At 34.3% G+C, this 21,194-nt stretch overlaps 1 protein-coding gene across 10 annotated transcripts in view; it reads left to right on the top strand.

Annotated features, from left to right (window-relative positions):
* The window catches only part of LOC143237109 (frizzled-5-like), an 81,909-nt gene that overhangs the window by 44,014 nt on the left and 16,701 nt on the right, over positions 1-21,194 (top strand). For 2 of the 10 annotated variants that reach the window (XM_076475983.1, XM_076475984.1), the window contains exon 1: positions 10,908-11,335. The exons of the other annotated variants lie outside the window; for them this stretch is intronic. The gene's annotated coding sequence lies outside the window, so the exon portion shown is untranslated. Of the gene's footprint in view, positions 1-10,907; positions 11,336-21,194 lie in introns of those variants that run through there. 10 annotated transcript variants of the gene reach the window in all.

The raw sequence follows: 21,194 nt of genomic DNA, 5'->3' as shown, positions 1-21,194 counted from the left end.
TTTACGTGATGATGTTTGCTAAATAAATCCTTCTCGAACACTTACTGAAAAATGTAGATTCTGTCGAAAAATACTCATAAGCGTTTTGAGTAAAAGTAAACCGACTGAACGAAGTTGATGACTGGATTAAAGATAGTGAAGATTTATATAAATTTTGTAACGATAATGGGTACGTTAAGTAACTTGGGCTGACTTAAAACTTAAAATATATAAAAATAATAATTAGTTTAAAAATGAGTGTTATCATATACACACAAAGTATGGTGTTATATTGATTTCAAAAGTTAATTCACGCCATCATTAAAAATCTAAATTCCTGTTTTGTCACATTTCATCACATTTGGTGTCTATAGAATATAACTCTTTCTACGTAGAGGTACAGCTGAGAAAGTAAACCAGAAGTGGAAACTATTTAGTGCACGAGAAAGCGACATTACTAAAATTACTTTATCAACTGATATAGTGCAGGTGAAAGTGATGAAAATCTGCGCCGGGGAAATCGATAGAAAGCGTGCGTAATGTTCAGTAAGCTACATTTTCCGTTAGAAAAAAAACAACAATCATTCGAAACAAAACAAAATAGATATGCTTTCGCATATAAAATTATCTTTTTCCTTATAAAAATTGACAAAATTTCCGGCAAACGGGCAATAGATCACTTTTTATTACAAAACTAATGTATCGAAATGCTCTGAACATTAAAAGGGACTCGTACATCATTTCAGTTCCCTTTAAAGTTTTTTTACTGCAACACACTATATATATATATATATATCAGATCTGGTAACCCGTAAGGAACGCAAATAAAATGGAGAATTCCTGTTAACCTTTCTTATTGGTTGTTTCAAAATACGTAACTTCTCGGATTCCATACTTGTACAACTTTTCAAAATGGTGCATTTATCTCCACCTGTTCTGAATCTTTTATTGTAGCTTTCTGGTGTAACTCTAAATCCTTGCATGTTGTAAACTGATATTAGTACTTGTTACGTTGTAGACAATAATGAAAACTGGTAGTTGTTATATAAAAGAAGAGCATCGAAACTCTTTCGCTATGAAAGTAAAAATCGAACAGTATACAAAATTATTGTCTGACGCACAACCAAAAATAGTGAACAAACTAGTTCTTTGTTTGTGTTCTTGTGATGGTTTTTCTATGTAAATTTAATAAATACTGCTGTTTCAAAAGTATAGCGTAGAATCATTATCAATTCCCTCTCCTGTATGTGTCCCCAGCGGTAAGACTAAGGTCTTATAGCACTAAAAATTGTTTCAATACTTCCTTTTGGTGAAGCATGCATAGCTCATTGTGTATCTTTGTGATGATCAACAAATATTAGTAAATATGCATTTTTTTCTTTAATTAGCAAAACTTTCACAAGTTGTTCTAGAATGGCTCTAGATTGATTTATATGCAGATACTCTGATTGGTCTAATAATTCATTCCTTGATCGTCAATTTACATACATTTACGACATCTTTATACGAAACACTGAAAAGGTAATACGCTATAAGACGATCCAGGTATCACTTGACACTGGAATAGCCATATTTTATGAAACCATTACATTACACTGTAGCGGAAAATTGGTTTTATGGTGAAACTGTCATTGTGATTTTTAAGTACATACGCATCAGGTCAGTTAAAAGTTTCTGAACCACTGCTAAGATGATACCTTCATATCAATTAGCACTTTTAGCTTTACTCAACCGAACCTTTATATAGTTTTATAATCATATTTTATTCAGTCTATTTCAAGCCAGCAACTGATAGCGGTGTTTAGAAACAAAATAAGAAGGATCCAGGCCTGTATTGATACCAACGGGGATCACTTTCAATATTGTTTATAATTGTCATTCATATTTACCTCCTGTATTCTATATTGAAACATGTCTGTTAATAAATATGTAAGTGCACAGTGACTTTCCGAACACCCTGTATAATGTGATTCACGAATTAGCAAATTTCTAATAATGCTGAAGGTTTACGATTTATTGAGATTGAGAACTAACAAGATATTAAATGCTTTCAGGCATGAATTATTTGACAAACGTCTTTAGAACACAATGTTTGTCTTAGTAACACAAGCAGAGGAAGGTGATGTGTTTGAACCTCGTGTTTATGAGGAAGGTGATGTGTTTGAGCCTCGTGTTTATGAGGAAGGTGATGTGTTTGAGTCTCGTCTTGACTTGAACGATAGCTATTTATTTAACATTAAATGAGGAAGAGGTTTTAGCAAACTTGGAAGTTTTATCCTCAACTCTACTGTTGTACTCCTCATTCAGACATTCCTTTATAAAACTTATTCCACTGTTGTACTCCTCATTCAGACATTCCTTTATAAAACTTATTCCACTGTTGTACTCCTCATTCAGACATTCCTTTATAAAACTTATTCCACTGTTGTACTCCTCATTCAGACATTCCTTTATAAAACTTATTCCACTTTTGTACTCCTTCTTATACAACATATCCTTCTGGCATTTTAATGATCTTGAAGACCAACTATGTCTAGTGGTGTTTTATAGTTCTTGAAAACCAACTATGTTTAACAGTGTTTTATAGTTCTTGAAGACCAACTATGTCTAATGGTGTTTTATAGTTCTTGAAGACCAACTATGCCTAACTGTGTTGTAATGTTTTTGAAGACCAATTATGTCTAATGGTGTTTAATAGTTTTTAAAGACCAACTATGTCTAGTGGTGTCTTATAGTTCTTGAAGACCAACTGTGTCTAATGGTGTTTAATATGTTTTTGAAGACCAACTACGTCTAGTGATGTGTTATAGTTCTTGAAGACCAACTATGTCTAATAGTGTTTTATAGTTCTTGAAGACCAACTCTGTCTAGTGATGTTTTAAATGCCTCTTTGTAAATGGGTTTTTTAATCGTTTTTAGTTATATTTTTTATCTATCGAATTATTTTTCTGATTAGTATCTTTCGGTTTCTTAACTCTAGTTAATTACTGTCTTGTGAAGTTTCATGGTTAATGTTAACTACTATATTGTAGTGTCATAGTTATTGTTACTAAAAGCTTTGCGGATCGTAGTTACCAAGTGCTTTGCTTATTTATATATCTGTTATATCCTAGTTACTGTAAGTTATTCACGAAGAAAACTTAAGTTCTGTAACAGAATTTAGGTCTTTGTGTTCATTAATTCAAGTAAACTAGTAAGTTATTTTGGGCAAGATGCATGATCCAAACTTGCATATAAAATTCTCTATAACTCTCAAAGTGCGTGAATGAATTGGTAATATCTAATAAACGAACACCTTTTCCGAATTCCTCGGACATTAGGTCAGATTTACTGTCGTGTTATTACAAAGGGAAGATATAGTGAGTTTGCTTGACTTAGTTAATTCATCAGAACAAAAATCAATATGTTGCCTTCACTGTGTGTTCCTGCTTTAAGCTTTTTGGGGTTCCGCGCTGAACGAACGATTTTTGGTGGTATGCAAATTCTAAGCTTTTGTGATGGATTACGCTTCGCGTGAAAATTTCAAGGCAGTTGTACAAGATGTGACGACGAATGCAAATTATGAGCTACTGGCACATGTTTTACTCACTGTCCTGTATGTCATGACGTGGAGTGTTTAAGTGAATTTCTAACAGTGGGCAGCAAACTGGAGCATAGGATGGTAAACTCTAGTATAGCTGAAACAGTACTATACCTAATGTCACAGAAGGTCTTATACTGTAAAATGTGTGGTATACTAACAGTCTTATCGTTTTGTTTTTATAGTACCTTAACGGTGTTACTGCGTTCTGTTTATGGTCTGTTGAGGGTCTTATCTTGTAATATGTGTGGTATGCTGACGGTTTTATGATTTAGTTTTTGTAGAAGGTTAACGGTGTTACTGCGTTCTGTTTATGGTCTGTTGAGCCTTATATTGTAATATATGTAATATACTCACGTTCTTGTGGTTTAGTTTTTATCGTACGTCAATTGTGTTACTGCGTTCTGTTTATGGTCTGTTGACCGTTTTACATTGTAATATGTGTGGTATACTAACGATCTTATGATTTAGTTATTACAGTTTGTTAACGGTGTTACTTAATTCTGTTTGTGGTCTGTTGACGGTCTTAATGTGTAGTTTTTATAGTACGTCAACGGTGTTGCTGCGTTCTGTTTATGGTCTGTTGACGGTCTTATATTGTAGTATGTGTAGTATACTAACGGTTTTATGATTTAGTTTTAATAGTACGTTAATGGTGTTACTGTGTTCTGTTTATAGTTTGTTGATAGTCTTATATTGTACGGTTTAGACCTTATTTACTGTTCTATATTGCTGATCTTTTAGTGTTTATGGTATGTTTACAGTCTTTTATTGTAGTGTGTGTAGTATATTCACAGTCTTATGATATAGTTTTTATAGGACGTCAACGGTCTTACTGTGTTCTGTTTATGGTCTGTTGAAAGTCTTATATTGCAATATGTGTAGTATACTAACGGTCTTAAGATTTAGTGTCTATAGTATGTTAACGGTCTTACTGTGTTCTGTTTATGATTTGTTGACGTTCTTATATTTTAATATGCGTAGTATACTAATGGTCTTGATGTGTAGTTTTTGTAGTACGTTAACTGTGTTATTGTGCTCTGTTTATGGTCTAATGACTCTCTTATATGTGTAGTATATTGACGGTCTTATAATTTAGTTTTTATAGTTAGTTAGCAGTAGTACTGTGTTCTGTTTATGGTCTGTTCACGGACTTATATTGTAATATGTGTAGTATAATAATGGTCTTATGATTTTGTTTTTATAGTATGTTAACGGTGTTACTGCGTTCTTTTTATGGTCTGTTGACGGTCTGAAATTGTAATTTATGTAGTATACTGATGGTCTTATGATTTACTTTTTATCGTACGTTAACATTATTACTGTGTTATGTCTATGGTGTGTTGACGATCTTATATTGTAATATGTGTAGTATACTAATGGTCTTATGATTTAGTTTGTATAGTACGTTAACGGTGGTACTGTGTTCTGTGTATGTTCTTTTGAAGGTCTTATATTGTAAAATGTGTGGTGTTCTAATGGTTTTATGATTTTCTTTTTCTAGTACGTTAACGGTGTTACTGCGTTTTTTTATGGTCTGTTGACGATCTTATATTGTAGTGTTTATAATATATGGACGGTCTCATATTGTAATATATATAGTATGTTGACGGTCTTATATTTTAGTGGTTATAGTACTTTGACGGTCCTATATTTAATGTTCCTAGTATGGTCGGATCTAACAGCGTAAGAATTGAGCTTGGCCAGTGCTTAGCGTATCGAGAATGTTAATAAGAGGTTTTCGGTCCGCATCCCGTTACAGCAAGATAACTTTCCATACTTCGGGGCTGTTGCTGCAATAACTTGGAAAGTGACGTTTGAACCCCACTAGTCAGTCAAATGAAGTAGTTCAAGAACTGAGTTGATGTTTACCGTTCCTCAGCTCTCTGTCTTTTGTTTGTTTTGAATATCGCGCAAAAAACTCTCGATAACTACTCGAGGGCTATCTGCGCTAGCCGTCCCTAATTGAGCAGTGTAAGACTAGAGGGAAGGCAGCTAGTCATCACCACCCACCGCCAACTCTTGGGCTACTCTTTTACCAACGAATAGTGGGATTGACCATCACATTATAACGGTCTGTTGACGGTCTTATCTGGTAAATCCTTGTAGTATTTATATCTGTTTGTGATAAACCGTTTTTAGTGTTGATGTATTTTTATGATACTACATTGTAGCATTTATTCCTTTTCGTGATCAATTTTTGCAGTGTTAATTTGTGCTCATGATCATTCTTTGTAGTGTTCATGGTTGCTTATGGTTTTACATTATAGCGTTTACAGTATCTACATATACCCAGAGAACACCAAAATAACGTCATAAAGATATGTAAGGGAAGAGGGACGCCGGATTCCCAGAACAGTGAAATAGCCGTTAGATATGACGACTCGGAACGTTATCAAAGAATTATAATGTTTGGGGACCATACCAGAATGAGGTTAATGCGAATAATATATAGCGTAAACAAATCCAGTTTACATATAGAAGCTGAGGTTCATGGGCGAACCCCATGGGGCCAACAAAGCGTATTTAAACTGCCGTATGTGGTGATTAGCTGATTCATATCAATTTCGCAGCTGAGCGCTTTTGTTCACATGCGCTCCTTTAGTTTAATCTTAAGATTTCTCTCTAAGGGAAGATAAGGGGAAGGTCTATAGGAATATTGATACCTTTAGAAACTAATAACCAATTTATTTTTTGTCAAATGGAACGGCGAAGGAGTTGTAGTAGAACCGGATCAGTTTCAACTCGTCATCACGAAAAGTTAAAAATGCCCAACCATTGAAGATAATTAGTAGTTATTGGTTATTTATCTTAATAATAAATTCGAAAATCTTTACAATTCTCAGTCGAGTTACTTAAAGACAAGTATGTTTCGAAGACTAATCTATATTTTTTAATTACTTCAAGCGTATATTTTCATCTCCGTGTGCTATTTACAAAAACAAAGCGCTTTCTCGACTCAACTGTGTACAATATACCTCACTCAAAAGGGAAAGTTACGTGAACTTTTTATAAGAATTAGTACTGCATAATGAAGAAGAAATAACACTATGCCTCCGTTGTGTTCGAAGAAACTAAAATATATAGTGTAACATTTTTGCAAACAATCTGCGTCATGTCGAAGAAAAGAAACCCATTGTTCAGAAGAGAAGAAATTACAGTGCACATTGTGTTGGGAAATGATCTATGTTGTGTCGATATCAGAGAATAAACTCATTGTTTAGAAGAGAAGAAATTACAGTGCACATTGTGTTGGGAAATGATCTATGTTGTGTCGATATCAGAGAATAAACTCATTGTTTAGAAGAGAAGAAATTACAGTGCACATTGTGTTGGGAAATGATCTATGTTGTGTCGATATCAGAGAATAAACTCATTGTTTAGAAGAGAAGAAATTACAGTGCACATTGTGTTGGGAAATGATCTATGTTGTGTCGATATCAGAGAATAAACTCATTGTTTAGAAGAGAAGAAATTACAGTGCACATTGTGTTGGGAAATGATCTATGTTGTGTCGATATCAGAGAATAAACTCATTGTTTAGAAGAGAAGAAATTACAGTGCACATTGTGTTGGGAAATGATCTATGTTGTGTCGATATCAGAGAATAAACTCATTGTTTAGAAGAGAAGAAATTACAGTGCACATTGTGTTGGGAAATAATCTATGTTGTGTCGATATTAGAGAATAAACTCATTGTTTAGAAGAGAAGAAATTACAATGCACATTGTGTTGGGAAATGATCTATGTTGTGTCGATATCAGAGAATAAACTCATTGTTTAGAAGAGAAGAAATTACAGTGCACATTGTGTTGGGAAATGATCTATGTTGTGTCGATATCAGAGAATAAACTCATTGTTTAGAAGAGAAGAAATTACAGTGCACATTGTGTTGGGAAATGATCTATGTTGTGTCGATATCAGAGAATAAACTCATTGTTTAGAAGAGAAGAAATTACAGTGCACATTGTGTTGGGAAATAATCTATGTTGTGTCGATATTAGAGAATAAACTCATTGTTTAGAAGAGAAGAAATTACAATGCACATTGTGTTGGGAAATGATCTATGTTGTGTCGATATCAGAGAATAAACTCATTGTTTAGAAGAGAAGAAATTACAGTGCACATTGTGTTGGGAAATGATCTATGCTGTGTCGATATCAGAGAATAAACTCATTGTTTAGAAGAGAAGAAATTACAGTGTATACTGTGTTGGTAAATGATCTATGTTATGTTTATAGAAGAAAAGAACTACATTTTATCCTGTTTTGGAGAATGGTCTCCGTTATGTCGATGAGAAGAAACTTTATACGGTTGAGTACTCTGGATAATGGAAATTGAAAAGGAAAGACTTACACGTGATCTCGTGCTTGAAAGAGTGGCACGTGATCTTGAGCTTGAGAGTATGACACGTGGATGTATAAGATGTTTTCTGCTTGGTTAGCTGGATGTTTACAGAGAAGTTGCCATGCGTCTTCTTAAAGATTTCTCTACTGAATACATTTGGTCTTTTCTGTAACATTTGGTAATTGAATATACTCTTTTGGAATTTGTTAAGGAAATACTTATGAATATCGGGACTCTATTTTTATATAGTTTCGTCGCGCAAGTTAGATCAAAGTATTAAATGTTTCTCATAGTTCACTTTTCAAGTAGCACTAAGATTTGATGTTAACTATGAATATGAAATATCCTGTTTTATTATTTCACTTCATCACCGTTCCTTGTTTCTTCCGAATGAATTTATTTTGATTTCTTTATTTTTCGAATTTCACGCAAACGTACACGAGGGTGAGTTGTTTTCAGACCTTTAAAACAGAAACGCGCGTTAGTTTTTAATTGTTATGAAACAGCGCTGAAAAAAGGCCTTGTTTCAGAAGACGGTTTCTTTTTACAAGTTTAGAAGTTTTATAAACATTTTAATTTACGCTCCAACTCTTGATTATATCATTTAAAAAGGTTTCTTACTGGCGCGTTTCTACACCTGTCACTATCGGCGTGGTACTGGAGTTGCTACGTATTTTTTGTTACAACACTCAGAGAGAAGAACTTACATAAAACTGATCATTTCACTTAGTTTTCGTGTAAAGTAACTATGAAGGTTAATTGTAATAATGATGACGTGTTTTTACTCGTATCTTTTTACAGATATCATAACTAACACAATCATGAATCCATAAGCGATTTGATACATAAATAGCTTAGTAAACAGTTATTAGGCCCGGCATGGGCAGATGGGTTAAGGCGTTCGACTCGTAATCTGAGGGTCGCGGGTTCGAATCCCCGTCGCATCAAACATGCTCGCTCTTTCAGCCGTGGGGGCATTATAATGTGACGGTCAATTCCACTATTCATTGGTAAAATAGTAGCCCAAGAGTTAGCGGTGGGTGGTGATGACTAGCTGCCTTCCCTCTAGTCCTACGCTGCTAAATTAGGGACGGCTAGCGCATATAGCCCTCGAGTAGCTTTGCGCGAAATTCAAAACAAACAAACAAAACAGTTGTTTGGAAGGGCGACCATGTCGGTTCTTCTTGGATTAAGGAAAGATATTTTACCTTTAGCAGTTTATTATTACATTCATAAACCATAACAAAGTACTTTAGCTGAGGTAACACGACATTATTACAATAAATATTATTTGAGGTAGCAGAGCATTATTACTTTGCTACACCGTAACTATATACGAGTTTTTTAACTGGGATAACAGGGCATTATTGCATTGATAGACGGTAATAATTTAGTTTAGATGGGATAGAAGAGCCTTATTATAATGTGGTAGCGAGAAACATTAGCTGCGTGTAGATAGATGTATGTACAAGACTGGGCCCAAGTAAGTTCACACACAAACTAATCATATGCATTTCGTGATGACGAGAAACCAATTTGAAGTAGAAATGTATCTCAGGACGGCTGGTATACATGTTCTTGCACTGTTAACCTGAAGATGACCTGAGAAGGTCGAAACGTTGTAAGAGTGTTAATACCCATACCAGCCGTTCAGAGATACGTAATGTATACTTAACCCGCATAATATAGAAAGGAGTTATGCCCGTTTACTGCATGCATTCTTCACTGCTTTCTTTCGGTGTATTACATCTGTCTAAAACATGATTTGTATAGGGAAAACAAACATGTATTTAATGGATATGAAATGCAATTGAAAATTAAGACTTTATACAAACCTACATAACAATAACTTATTTTACAAAAACTGGGAAAAGCTTTTTCTTTCACGTAATAATTTTGATATAGAAACTAACGGTTGTATGTGTTATATATTATGTGGTGAGTGGAGTTACTAAGTAAACTTCAAGTAGACACATTCACTTTAAAAAAAAAATAAGTTAGGTCTACAGAGAAGTGAACTCGGTTCACGGTAATAGCAGATATGGTAATAACTAACAATTATGTATGCTCATATATATTTACATTTATTTGGTTAGTTATGCGAGAATTCCACAAACGAATAAGTGAAATTAAAGGAGAATATATTAGAACATGTCAACCACACTACATACGCTACGTCAAGTTCCAATTGGGCCTTTCGTCTACAACTCATGGGGCAATGTATATACTAGCATATGCTTAGCAAATATTTCCACACATAAATCGAACATAGTGATCACAAAAGACGGTTAAGAAATTGATTACAGGAAGCGATTCTAGAGCTATCAATCTCACTAAAAAATCTGCCATATGTTTATGTGTGTGCGTCTGCCTATTTTGTACTCTCAAATACCACGTGCTGTGTCATTTACGTAATTTCAAGTCAAATGCATCGTATACACATGTGTTTTAATAGTAGACAGGTAAAAAAGAACTCCATGTAAATGTATTCTCCTGGTTAACTCTTGTTATCGATTTATATAAAAGTTGTTCTTGCTAGAAGTGGACATGACTTATTACATAACATTTAACGTACATTTTAGGTTTCTTTCTCGCCTAACTTTGTTATTGAAGTGAAACATCTTCCTAAGCCTAATATTGTTTTTATGTAAACCTGATAAAAACCAGCGATATCTCATGAATCTGTTTGATATACATTTCCACCTTCATAATGGCGTTCAGATATCAAGCATTTTAATCATTCACTTAAACAAAGTGTAAAAATCCTCCACAAACACCCCTTAAAAAGAGGGAGAAAAAAGATAAAGTAAGAGAGAGCGGTAAATGAAAGAAACACGGTGTGAAAGGAGCAAATAATTACAATTCGAAAATGATTAATTTCTCTTCGACATCATGACAGTGTCCTTACGCAATTGGGGTGTATGAATCAAATGTTGCATGCGTTGCGTGAGTTGAAATCGAAACCTCCGCGCGGAAAGCGAGTGCGTACAGATCACGCGTGCTGTAGCTAGGGCAACGGAAGCTTCTTGAATAGAACAGAAGCGAGGCTCATTCCACCTACCTCTCATCCCCAACCCCCCCAATTAGAAATAGCCTCCCCGCTTTACCCGCATGTTTTGCAGTAGCGTTATATTGAAAAGAAAGAGCGCTGTGTCGTTACCAGTCAGCCCACGTAAGACGATCGAGGTGTAAAGCACGTGAAGCAGGAAGACGTCATCGATTTAGATTTGGAATGTACCTTGCTTTGTAAGCAGTGGAAAAGGGGGTTCCCGAACACTTAACACAAACTTGGAAAGCATGAACCACAAGTTTACAGTTCGTTCTTCCTAGCTCGAGGGACTCATCTTATCTGTTTGAATATATATTGTAGTGATTTCTGAGGCCCTGAATGGGGCATACAACGTACGTAGAACGTCATCAAACGTTACGGTAAGTCGTTACTTATTTGATGTTTTGCTACTTACTAAGAAAACTTGATAACGCTACTTTGTGCCTGCTGGAAGTATTATGTGTAATTTTGCTGTATTAGAACTGTAAGACGTGTATGAAGAATTTGCTTTACAAATAAACAACTAAATAATTTTCTCTCCAATTCACAACAAACGCTCAACTTGAAGTTATTATTTGTGGTATTTCTTCAAAAATGTTCAGTCAAGAATTACTTGTTACGGGTATAAATGTTATTACAGTGTGATGTAAGAAATTATGTGGCAAGGAGTTATAACGTCTCGTTTTCTAAACATTTATGTGCATTCTAGAAGTTGAAATACTTTATCTTATAAGATTATGTTTCATACTATTCATTTTCCTTCTTTGCTAGTGAACCTTAAGTGAAAACAACACAGTATTTTATTTCTCAAACTGATTTTTTTAATCGTGAAAGTACGTTTTTAATATCTTTAGTGTTTTATAGTTCTTGGAAGATTTCTATAGAATATAATCCTCGATAAGAACTATCGAATGTTCTAGAAATTTGACAGTTCTGAAACTGCTAGTGTTTTATGTTCAAGTTTGAATAAACGTTTCAGTTGTTTCCAATGTTCGCAACATGAATGCTTCACTCACTTCAGTTTCAGTGTTTAGTAAAGTTCTAATTATAGACGTTTCAGTCTTTCACTAGGTTCCAGTTACACACATTTCAGCCATCAGTAAATTTCCCATTACAGACGATTTAACTTTTGTAAGTTTCCCAGTACAGAACTTAGTCTTCCCAAGGTTCCCAGTATTAACGTTTCAGACATTTATAAGGTTACCATTATACACCTTTCTGCCATTAGCTAGATTTCCAGTACAGACGTTTCAGCTTATCGAATTGCTTTTATTATAGACGTTCCAACGTTTCGTAAAGTTCCCATTACACACGTTTCAGTCTTTCGTAAGTTTTCCATTATAAGCGTTTAAAGCTTTTATAAATTACCAATTACAGACGTTTTAGCTTTTTACTCTGTTCCCAGTACAGAAGTTTTAGTGTTTTGAAAGGTTCCCATTACACACATTTCAATCTTTTGTGAGGTTCCTGTTATATACATTTCAATCTTTTGTGAGGTTCCTGTTATATACATTTCAATCTTTTATGAGGTTCCTGTTATATACATTTCAATCTTTTGTGAGGTTCCTGTTATATACATTTCAGCCATTGCCAACTTCTCAGTACAGATGTTACAGTCTTTCGTAAGTTTCTTAGTTCAGATGTTTAAACTTTTCGTAAGTTTCCCAGTATACACGTTAGTTCCTATTACACATGTTTCAGCCTTTTGTAAGTTTCCAAGTATTCAGTGAGGTTTCCATTACAGACGTTTCAGTATTTGGAAGGTTAGCAATATGGATGTTTCATTTGTTTAAGTTTCCCAATACATAAGCCTCGGCGGCTGTTTTTAAGGTTTGAAATACATACATTTTATCAGCTTTCGAAGTATGTGAAAGATACTTCAAACAAAACCAGGACATATCATAGTAATCGGTCATTTCAAATTCACTTGCTCCAACACATTGTATTAGTTACATGATGAAAAATAAAATGGGTGTTCATAAATTGGTTATTTCATTGAAATAAAGAAATAAATATAAAAGTTTGGGATTTTATTGATTTTTAAGTCAAATGTGATAAGTCTATTGAGGTTTGAAAACACTGAGTAACTAGAAAACTTTTAAAATATGGATCTACATTGGACTTTGATGGAGGGCTGAGTATGTAGTTAGATTTAATAGGAGAATTTAAAAATTGGTTAAAGTTCTGATAACAGCTGAGTACGTGTTTGTAGATCAAACGATGGTTCAATAAGTAATCATAAGTTAAGGAAAAGCTGGGCGAGGAGCTTCGTAACAGTTAAATGAAGGGTGGAGCTGTTTAGTGGTCTTAAGGGGAAATATTTAGTTCCAGTTTAAGTCCAAGTTTAAAAGAATATGGTTCGAAAATCAGGTATATTAAATATGCTCTGGTAACTATAACATCAAGTCAGTTGCAGAACCAACAACATCAAGTCAGTTGCAGAACCAACAACATCAAGTCAGTTGTAGAACCAACAACATCAAGTCAATTCTAGTAGCTACAACATCAAGCCAGTTCTAGTAGACGCTATTAACATCAAGTTAGTTCTAGTAGCACAGTTGAAACATACCTATTTTTTAGCATTTATGTATTGTTTTAGCATGGTCCTATCAGACCGACGCACAATGTTTTTCGAGATCATATAGCTACAACATCAAGCCACCTTTAGCGGCTATAACCTCGAGTCATCTCTATCAGGTATACCTTAAAATATGTTCTGGCAGCTATATATCAAGTCATCTCTAGTAGCTACAATGTCATGTTATTTCTAGCAGGTATAAAAACAACTCAGTTAAAGTATTTTCTGGCAGCTATAACATCAAGTTCTCAGACTTGACTAGAGGAAGCAATATTTAAGAATAATCTGATCCTAGATCATAAAGTTTTCATAGGTCCAACATTTTCTTTTCTTAATGGTTTGTTTTACATAGAGCTTTGCGCAGAAGTTTAAGTATGAGGAAGCTAAGTTGTGATATATCTAGTTAATACCACTACAAGTAAAGCTTAAGCCGGAAATGAGGTCCGGTTAAATAAACACAAGTTCCGTGTGATTAATGCCATTCTAGTCAATGCCCCCCAAAAAAACCAAAAATCTTGCGGATCGTGTGCTCAACTTTCTTAATGATTATGCGTTATTTACATCACGAAATTTAAAATAATGTCTTTATTTTTTCAGTTCTTGGCTGGGTATGCTAGAAGTAACGTAGTTGCTCGTTCTAAGAATTCTTTCAATCAAATTGCTTAACGATTTCCCATAAAACTTTTTTCTCTTACGAAAAGATTGGCATTTCCTTTTAATAACGCATGCTTTTAAAGAATAAATAATTTCTGATATTCAGGTTTAACATCTACACAAAGAAACAAATAATAATTCACCATAGTTAGGTTTGGCCACCAAGGCAGCAGTTTCTTCTTTTGTGTACACTGAAACCCAAAGACTAGTTGTCCAACTTTTACGAGAGTGACTGTACGTCTAAAAGCGGAAATCCCAGCTCATATTAAACTATTTTGGTGCTACTAAAGGAGAGAGTCCAAGGCACAAACTTACGCAAAAAAGTTGAAAAATAACTTGTATAAGACAAGTTTGAAATTGGACACATGGATTTACTTATAGAGATTGGCATTAAGTGAGAAACGATGTGGGAACAGTGAAGAAAACGTTTCATCCTCTGAACGTCAAATTAGGACTGCATCTAACACCGTGTATATTATTACCGACTATGTCTCTAGTGTTTTGACTACTAACTTAATACTGTGGAAGTAAAGAAGACAAAATCCAGCTACGAATGATTACTGTATTCCGAAACCACTGCTGAATGTTTACAGAAAATTCCAAGGATCGTAAATTGGCTTTTCTCTTACTGAACTCTTAAGGAACACAAATAAACTTACCTTTAATTGAAATATATCGAGGATCGTAAATAAATTTGAAATTACTGAAACAACAACAACAAAAAAATCCCAAGCATATTAAGCAACTTTACCACGAATAAAGAAAATTCTAAGGATCTTCAGTAAACTTACGAACAATAACAAAATCTTAAAGAGTCTTGAACAAATTTAACTTTAGTAGGAAAACTGCAAGGATAGTATGTAATCTTGTGAACACTGATTATTCATTATGCTCTTTAAAACTGACGTATTATTGTAATATAATCCAATCAGACCTACGTTTTTAGCATCTATGTATTGTTGTAACATGATTCAAATGTTTTTCAGCATTTATGTATTGTTGTAGCATGGTCCTATCAGACGTCCTTTTTCAACATTTCTGTATTGCTGTAACACAATTGAAACATACCTCTATGTATTGTTGTAACATAATCTTATCAGACCGAAGCACAATGTTTTTCGAGATCATGAAGATAAGCTGAGGTCAGAAAGAAAGAAAAAAAAACTACTGGAAACTTTCGATATATCAAATACATAAATAATTCTGAAACTGTAATAGCGTCTCTGATTATGTTTGTTTAAATCTGTGTCATATTCATATTTCCAAATTAATATCTTACATTCCCAGACAAGATATTGAACGCTTCGATCACATGCTTTGTTTTCTTGGTGTTAACGTATTGTCTTCGTAATGCTCAGCTTACTTATAATTTATTAACATTCAGAAAGCGTAAACTCAACTTACAATAAATCATTGTAAATTAATCAGACTCAGCTATGTTTACACCAACAAACGTATTAAATGTTTGTTGTTGTTTTTTTCTTAATTTGTAACAGAAATACCACCCTCTTGATGACGAGAAACCCACTTGAAATAAAAATGCATCTCAGAACGGCTGGTGTTAGCACTTTTATTGATAAGCAGAGAACAACGTTTTGACCTTCCTAGGTCATCTTCTTTGTTAACCTGAAGATGAACTAGGAAGGTCGAAACTTTGTTCTCTGCTTATCAATAAAAGGATTAATACCCATTCCAAGATACAGAAATACCAGCTGATACTTAAATGTTACCATGACAAATGTAAGAGGACCATCACCTTATTCCTACATCTACCATATCCAGTGCTGATGAAGCCTTTCGTAAATTACCAGGGATTATCAGTGTAGCTAAAATATGCCAGACAGTGTTCTAGACGTTTTATATATATCATGAATTTTTAAGACAGCAACCGTTATAGTATGAACTATATTAAAGAAATGAATTATAATTATTGTAAATTTTATTTAAATAATTTTTAGGGTAAGAATTATCAACATAACATTGTTTATTTTATTTTTAACACTGCTGATTCGTTTATTATTTAAATTTTTATTTAGTATTATACAACTTTAATGTCACTCTCAAGAATTGACGAACCAGTCTCCTACGTTTTATGGGATTATAACAACAGTTTAAATTGCACAACACTAACATTAATGTTACTATAACAACTGTAACAATAATGATTACTGTACTTTGTTTAATGTCACCAATATAACTGTGTAATTTAAACACCACTTGTATTTAAATGTTACTATAACAACTGTTACAATAATGATTACTGTACTTTGTTTAATGTCACCAATATAAGTATGTAATTTAAACACCACTTGTATTTAAATGTTATTATAACAACTTTAACAATAAGTATTACTGCACTTTGTTTAATGTCACCAATATAACTGTGTAATTTAAACACCACTTGTATTTAAATGTTACTATAACAATTGTTATTGTTTAATTTACCTATAGTATATTCTACTATAACTGTTTGTTTTTAAGTTGATTTACTTGTCATTATTTGTCACAAAAGTTTGATTATGGAATCATTCTGAATAATTGGTTGTTCACTTCTGTGTATTAAATCATTTCGAAAAGGTTCAATTCTACGATTCTTTACTGTTGAAATGTTTGTTTTTGTGTCAAATCGAGAAATAAATGTTCCGTGAAACGAAACGTCAAGTTCTTAAATGTAACAGAACCAAAGTGCGACATTTTAATTAACAGTTTGGAATTTACACTGCTTGTCTAAGACGTTTCGCCTCGCACGTGTAGGTTTCACGACCAGTAAACACGAAGAAAAAGTTGCAAGAAAAAAATCAAAGCTTTATTCTCAGCGTTCATGTGCAGAAGGTCACACCACGTGTCAAAAGCTTAATGCTGGTGTCTGCTCCGTAAAACTAACTCCCCTGGGGTTCCAGTAAAACCCGTGTATGAACATATGGAAAGACAAAAAATACTGAACCTTCATATCAAGTCTTTTAATACCAGTATTTAATTAGCATGACTAAAGAAACTGATGCCTGATTGTCTGTTGCAAGAGAGTGTTAATTATTGTAATAAAGAACCGCTTCTACCTTAAAACAAAAAAACAGCCAGTCTAATAAAGAACGTCGTCTACTTTAGGAAACAAGCGTTAGCTACTGTAATAAAGAACATCTACATTGCTAACTAAGCATTTTAGAAGGGAATATCTAGTATTGAAAATCAAAAACGAGTCCTGTAAAGATCTTTATAACACTATATAGGGAAATTAAAGTAATAAACTTCACGTTGGAGTTCAGTCTTCTTGTATAAATGTGTAGCCGTTTACCATATGTCGAACTCTAATTGACTGATTTAATAACTTTAATCACAGACGAAGTATCATGTTTCACAGAAAGGACTGAAGTCAATGTAAAGCTTTACACATGTACATCCTACCGTTAGAAAACGTATGAACAACGTCACGAAACTGCAACCTTTGACCTGGTTATATTCATGATTTTGTGAATCAGGTCCCTTTTCTATAGACTGATCAGGTTTTTGATGTGATGAAAGGTAATGTTACAAATAATTAATCATTAGTAGGATGACCAGAGTTTAAACCTTGTTGTTGGGTGTTTTTTGATACTACCCTAACCTGCATCACAGGAAATATGAAAATTATTTTTTATTGCCCTGCAGGACAAACAAGGGGCACTCCTAATTCGGCCATGACAGTCGGCACGTGCTGTTATGGTCTCGTGGAATTCTAAACGCTGTGGGTCATTAGGTTTGGCCGCGGTGGAAATTTATGTGTCAAAAACGACGCAGGGTGACGCCAGAGTGGAGACCAGCCCTCGACATCGACTCCATTACTCACACTGGCACCGAGACTTTCAGGGCGCGTGTTGTATCGGTTAGGTTGTTGTGTTACTTTTCTGTGGTGCAGATAAAACAGAAGCAACGAGAAAAACCGTTCATCCTTTAAGTTTTGCCGGTTTTTTTTCGAGTTTATAGATCAAAGTCGAAAGATTAGTAAAAAGCACCCGAAACTGTTTAAAGTGTAGAACTTGAATAAGTGTTCGGTAACTTTAATAAGAAAGTAATATGATCAAAGTTTCTTTCGAACAGTTATATTGAAACACAGGACTTATTTTTACAGCTGTTTGTTTATCATTATTTGTGTATTAAAAAAGTCCTTCTGGTGCTTAACTATCAGACTTAGGGTTTGATCTCCATTGCGTGTGAGGCTAATAGTAATTACATTCATGTAGTCTTGTTATGTTAGATATGGTCTAATAGAAAATTATTTAAAAAAGGGAAAACCTTCAACCATTTTTCCAGTAGGACAGCAGTAAACTTACTGTCTAATATAGCTAAAATCCGTGGTTCGATTTCCCGCTCTGGATAGATCGCAGGTAGCACAATTAAACATGACTAATTACGAAACGAGCGAAGTGCAGCCCAATGGTTAACGTGCCAGAGAATTGATCTATTCATGACGTTCTAAAAACACGTAGGTCCAAGAAGTCTTGATAAAAATGGAACCGAAACCTTATAACCCGAGTGCTTTCGAAAGGTAAACCTTTCTTCTTCAGGGGCAAATTGAGAGTCTTAGAGACTGGATTTACGTATTCCACGTTCGTGTCCGGTTACCGAAAACAAATTGCACTTTACACTTTGAGGTCATGAAGGTTTAACGCTGCAAACAGTACACCTTGGCTAACATTATGCAACTATTGAAAAAAACAAACGAAGTGATTAACTAGACTTCCCTTACTGGGGTTAAAGGCCTCTGTTCCCGGTTCTTGACGTTATGGGCGTGAAAACATGCAAACTTTATCTTCTAGCGTTGGTTAATGTAAATTAATAATTACGACTTCAACAGACACTTTTTTCTGTTCTGTGTCCGAAGTTATTAATTAAACCCAAAACTGACTGCTGCACTGCTTTCACAGCTGATAAGTAAGAAGAATTGAACTCTTAACCTCCACGAAGTGATAAAAAAAACCTGCTTTTATCTGTAATTGGCCAAATATTTCTTTTGTAAGTAAACATGTTCGTTTTGTGAATAAAATGAATAATATATGAAAGTAAAATTCAGAAAACAGTTCGTTAACTTCTTGCTTGTTGCTAACTTCAACGAACCATGGTTTTCGAAATGCCAAAGTTACAATTATTGTGATTATCCGTGAACGATCTTTGGGATAAACAAGTGAGTCGTGTATGTCTTCGTCAAAACACCAAGAAAATTATTTTTTAAAACTAGTTTGCCGCTTTCATTTTATTGAATTTTCTTAATCGCAATAAAGCTTATGTGATTGTAGGGAAAATATGTTTAATGTGATGTTAAAATCACTGAACTTGTATGTTCAAATGGAACATACATAAATTCATTTGCAATTTTTTTCTTGTGTGTCAAATCGAAACCAGTTGTGTATGTTAGCATGTCGTCATTCATTTTTCAGTGATGCTTGTGAAAGTATTTTTTTTATTTCTTATGGGTGATCCTCTAGTCACACCATATGAGACATTTTGAATTAAATTCTTCTATTAAGTTTCTACGCATGCTGCAAGGAGGCGATTTCAACGATAGGCAACCGCAGAACAGTGCTATATATCACTATAGGGGAGGGCGCGTACATATGATCGATTTATTTATTCCTTACAGCCATTAAAAACGAATAATAATAAACAAAAATTAGTTTGAAATCTATTAGTGCTTTATCAGTTCACCAATTAGTCCCAGATCCGTGAAATCTGTCTTGGTAAAACGAGTGAAGGCAACATTTGCATGTACTCCTATTAAATTCCCAGATATGCCTCTATATGGCGCTGTAAGTATTTGTTTATTTATTTATGCCTAAGTTTTACAACTACAGTTTATGTGACGGGACTTCGAAACTTTGAATGTAAGAGTGATATCTGATTGATTCTGAAAATGTTTATTCCCAAACTACAGGTGGAGCTGTAAAACAGGTAACTCAAATACGAAAACACATACAGTAATTTTGAACTGTTTTCTTTGAAAACGTTTACAAAGTTGTATTCGTGTATGAAATGTAACACTTTCACCGTTAAAAAAATTGTAAAGTTCCACAATAAGTCACAAGAGACGTTAGCATTCGAAATATAAAAAGTGGTTGTTAGGGCGTTCGTCTCGCAATCTGAGGGTCTCGGGTTCGAATCCCTATCACAATAAACATGCTTGCCCTTTCAGCTGTGGGGACATTTTTTATGTCACGGTCAATTTCACTATTCGTTGATAAAAGAGTAGAGCAAGAGTTGGCGGTGTGTGGTGGTGACTAGCTTCCTTCCCTCTAGTTTTACAGTGCTAAATTAGGGACGGCTAGTGCAAATATTTCTTGTGTAGCTTTGCGCGCAAGTCAAAACAAACAGACCTAGAGCAAAGCCACATTGAGTTATCTGCTACATTTAGAATCGAATCCTGGATTTTAACGTTTTTAAGTTCATCAACTTATCAATAACCTACCGGGAGATGTCATGCAATATATTGATTTTTCTAACGTTGAGGTTTTTTCGCACCTAATGAACGAACGTAATGAAATATTTCATTAAAAATTGACTATAATTTGTTTCATCTTGGTATATATGTATATATATATATATCCTTTAGACATTCGTAGTGAACTGAAAAAAAAAAAAAGACCTTTGATGGCAATACCATAGTGACGTAGCTTCAATGTTCGTTTATTGCTAACGTGAAGGATAGCTTTACTACGTGCTCAGAAAAGTTCTTGAAGTTTTTAATGTATTTTTAAGGGGCCGGGGGATACATTAGCTAGAAATTTTGCGCATAAATCAAACATGAATCGAGCACATGCTGTAGTTAAGACAACTGCAGGCACGTGCTGTTCATTGCTCTCCCCCAGAAATAACCTGAATCTTGAGAAGCTAGCTGGCCAATAAATCACGATCATAAGAGAGAGGAGACTGAGGATACTTAAGCGTTAAGAGAAACCTCAAATTTTTAGGATTTGCTGAGAACACGTGCAGGTGTGTGTTAACTCACCTCACATAACCTTGTTATGGGAACTGGTTCA

This window comes from Tachypleus tridentatus, chromosome 13, assembly GCF_004210375.1.
Source record: "Tachypleus tridentatus isolate NWPU-2018 chromosome 13, ASM421037v1, whole genome shotgun sequence".
In the NCBI taxonomy this organism is placed as follows: Eukaryota; Metazoa; Arthropoda; class Merostomata; order Xiphosura; family Limulidae; genus Tachypleus; species Tachypleus tridentatus.
Note: the sequence above shows the minus strand (reverse complement) of the source record. Positions and strands in the feature narration are given on the sequence as shown.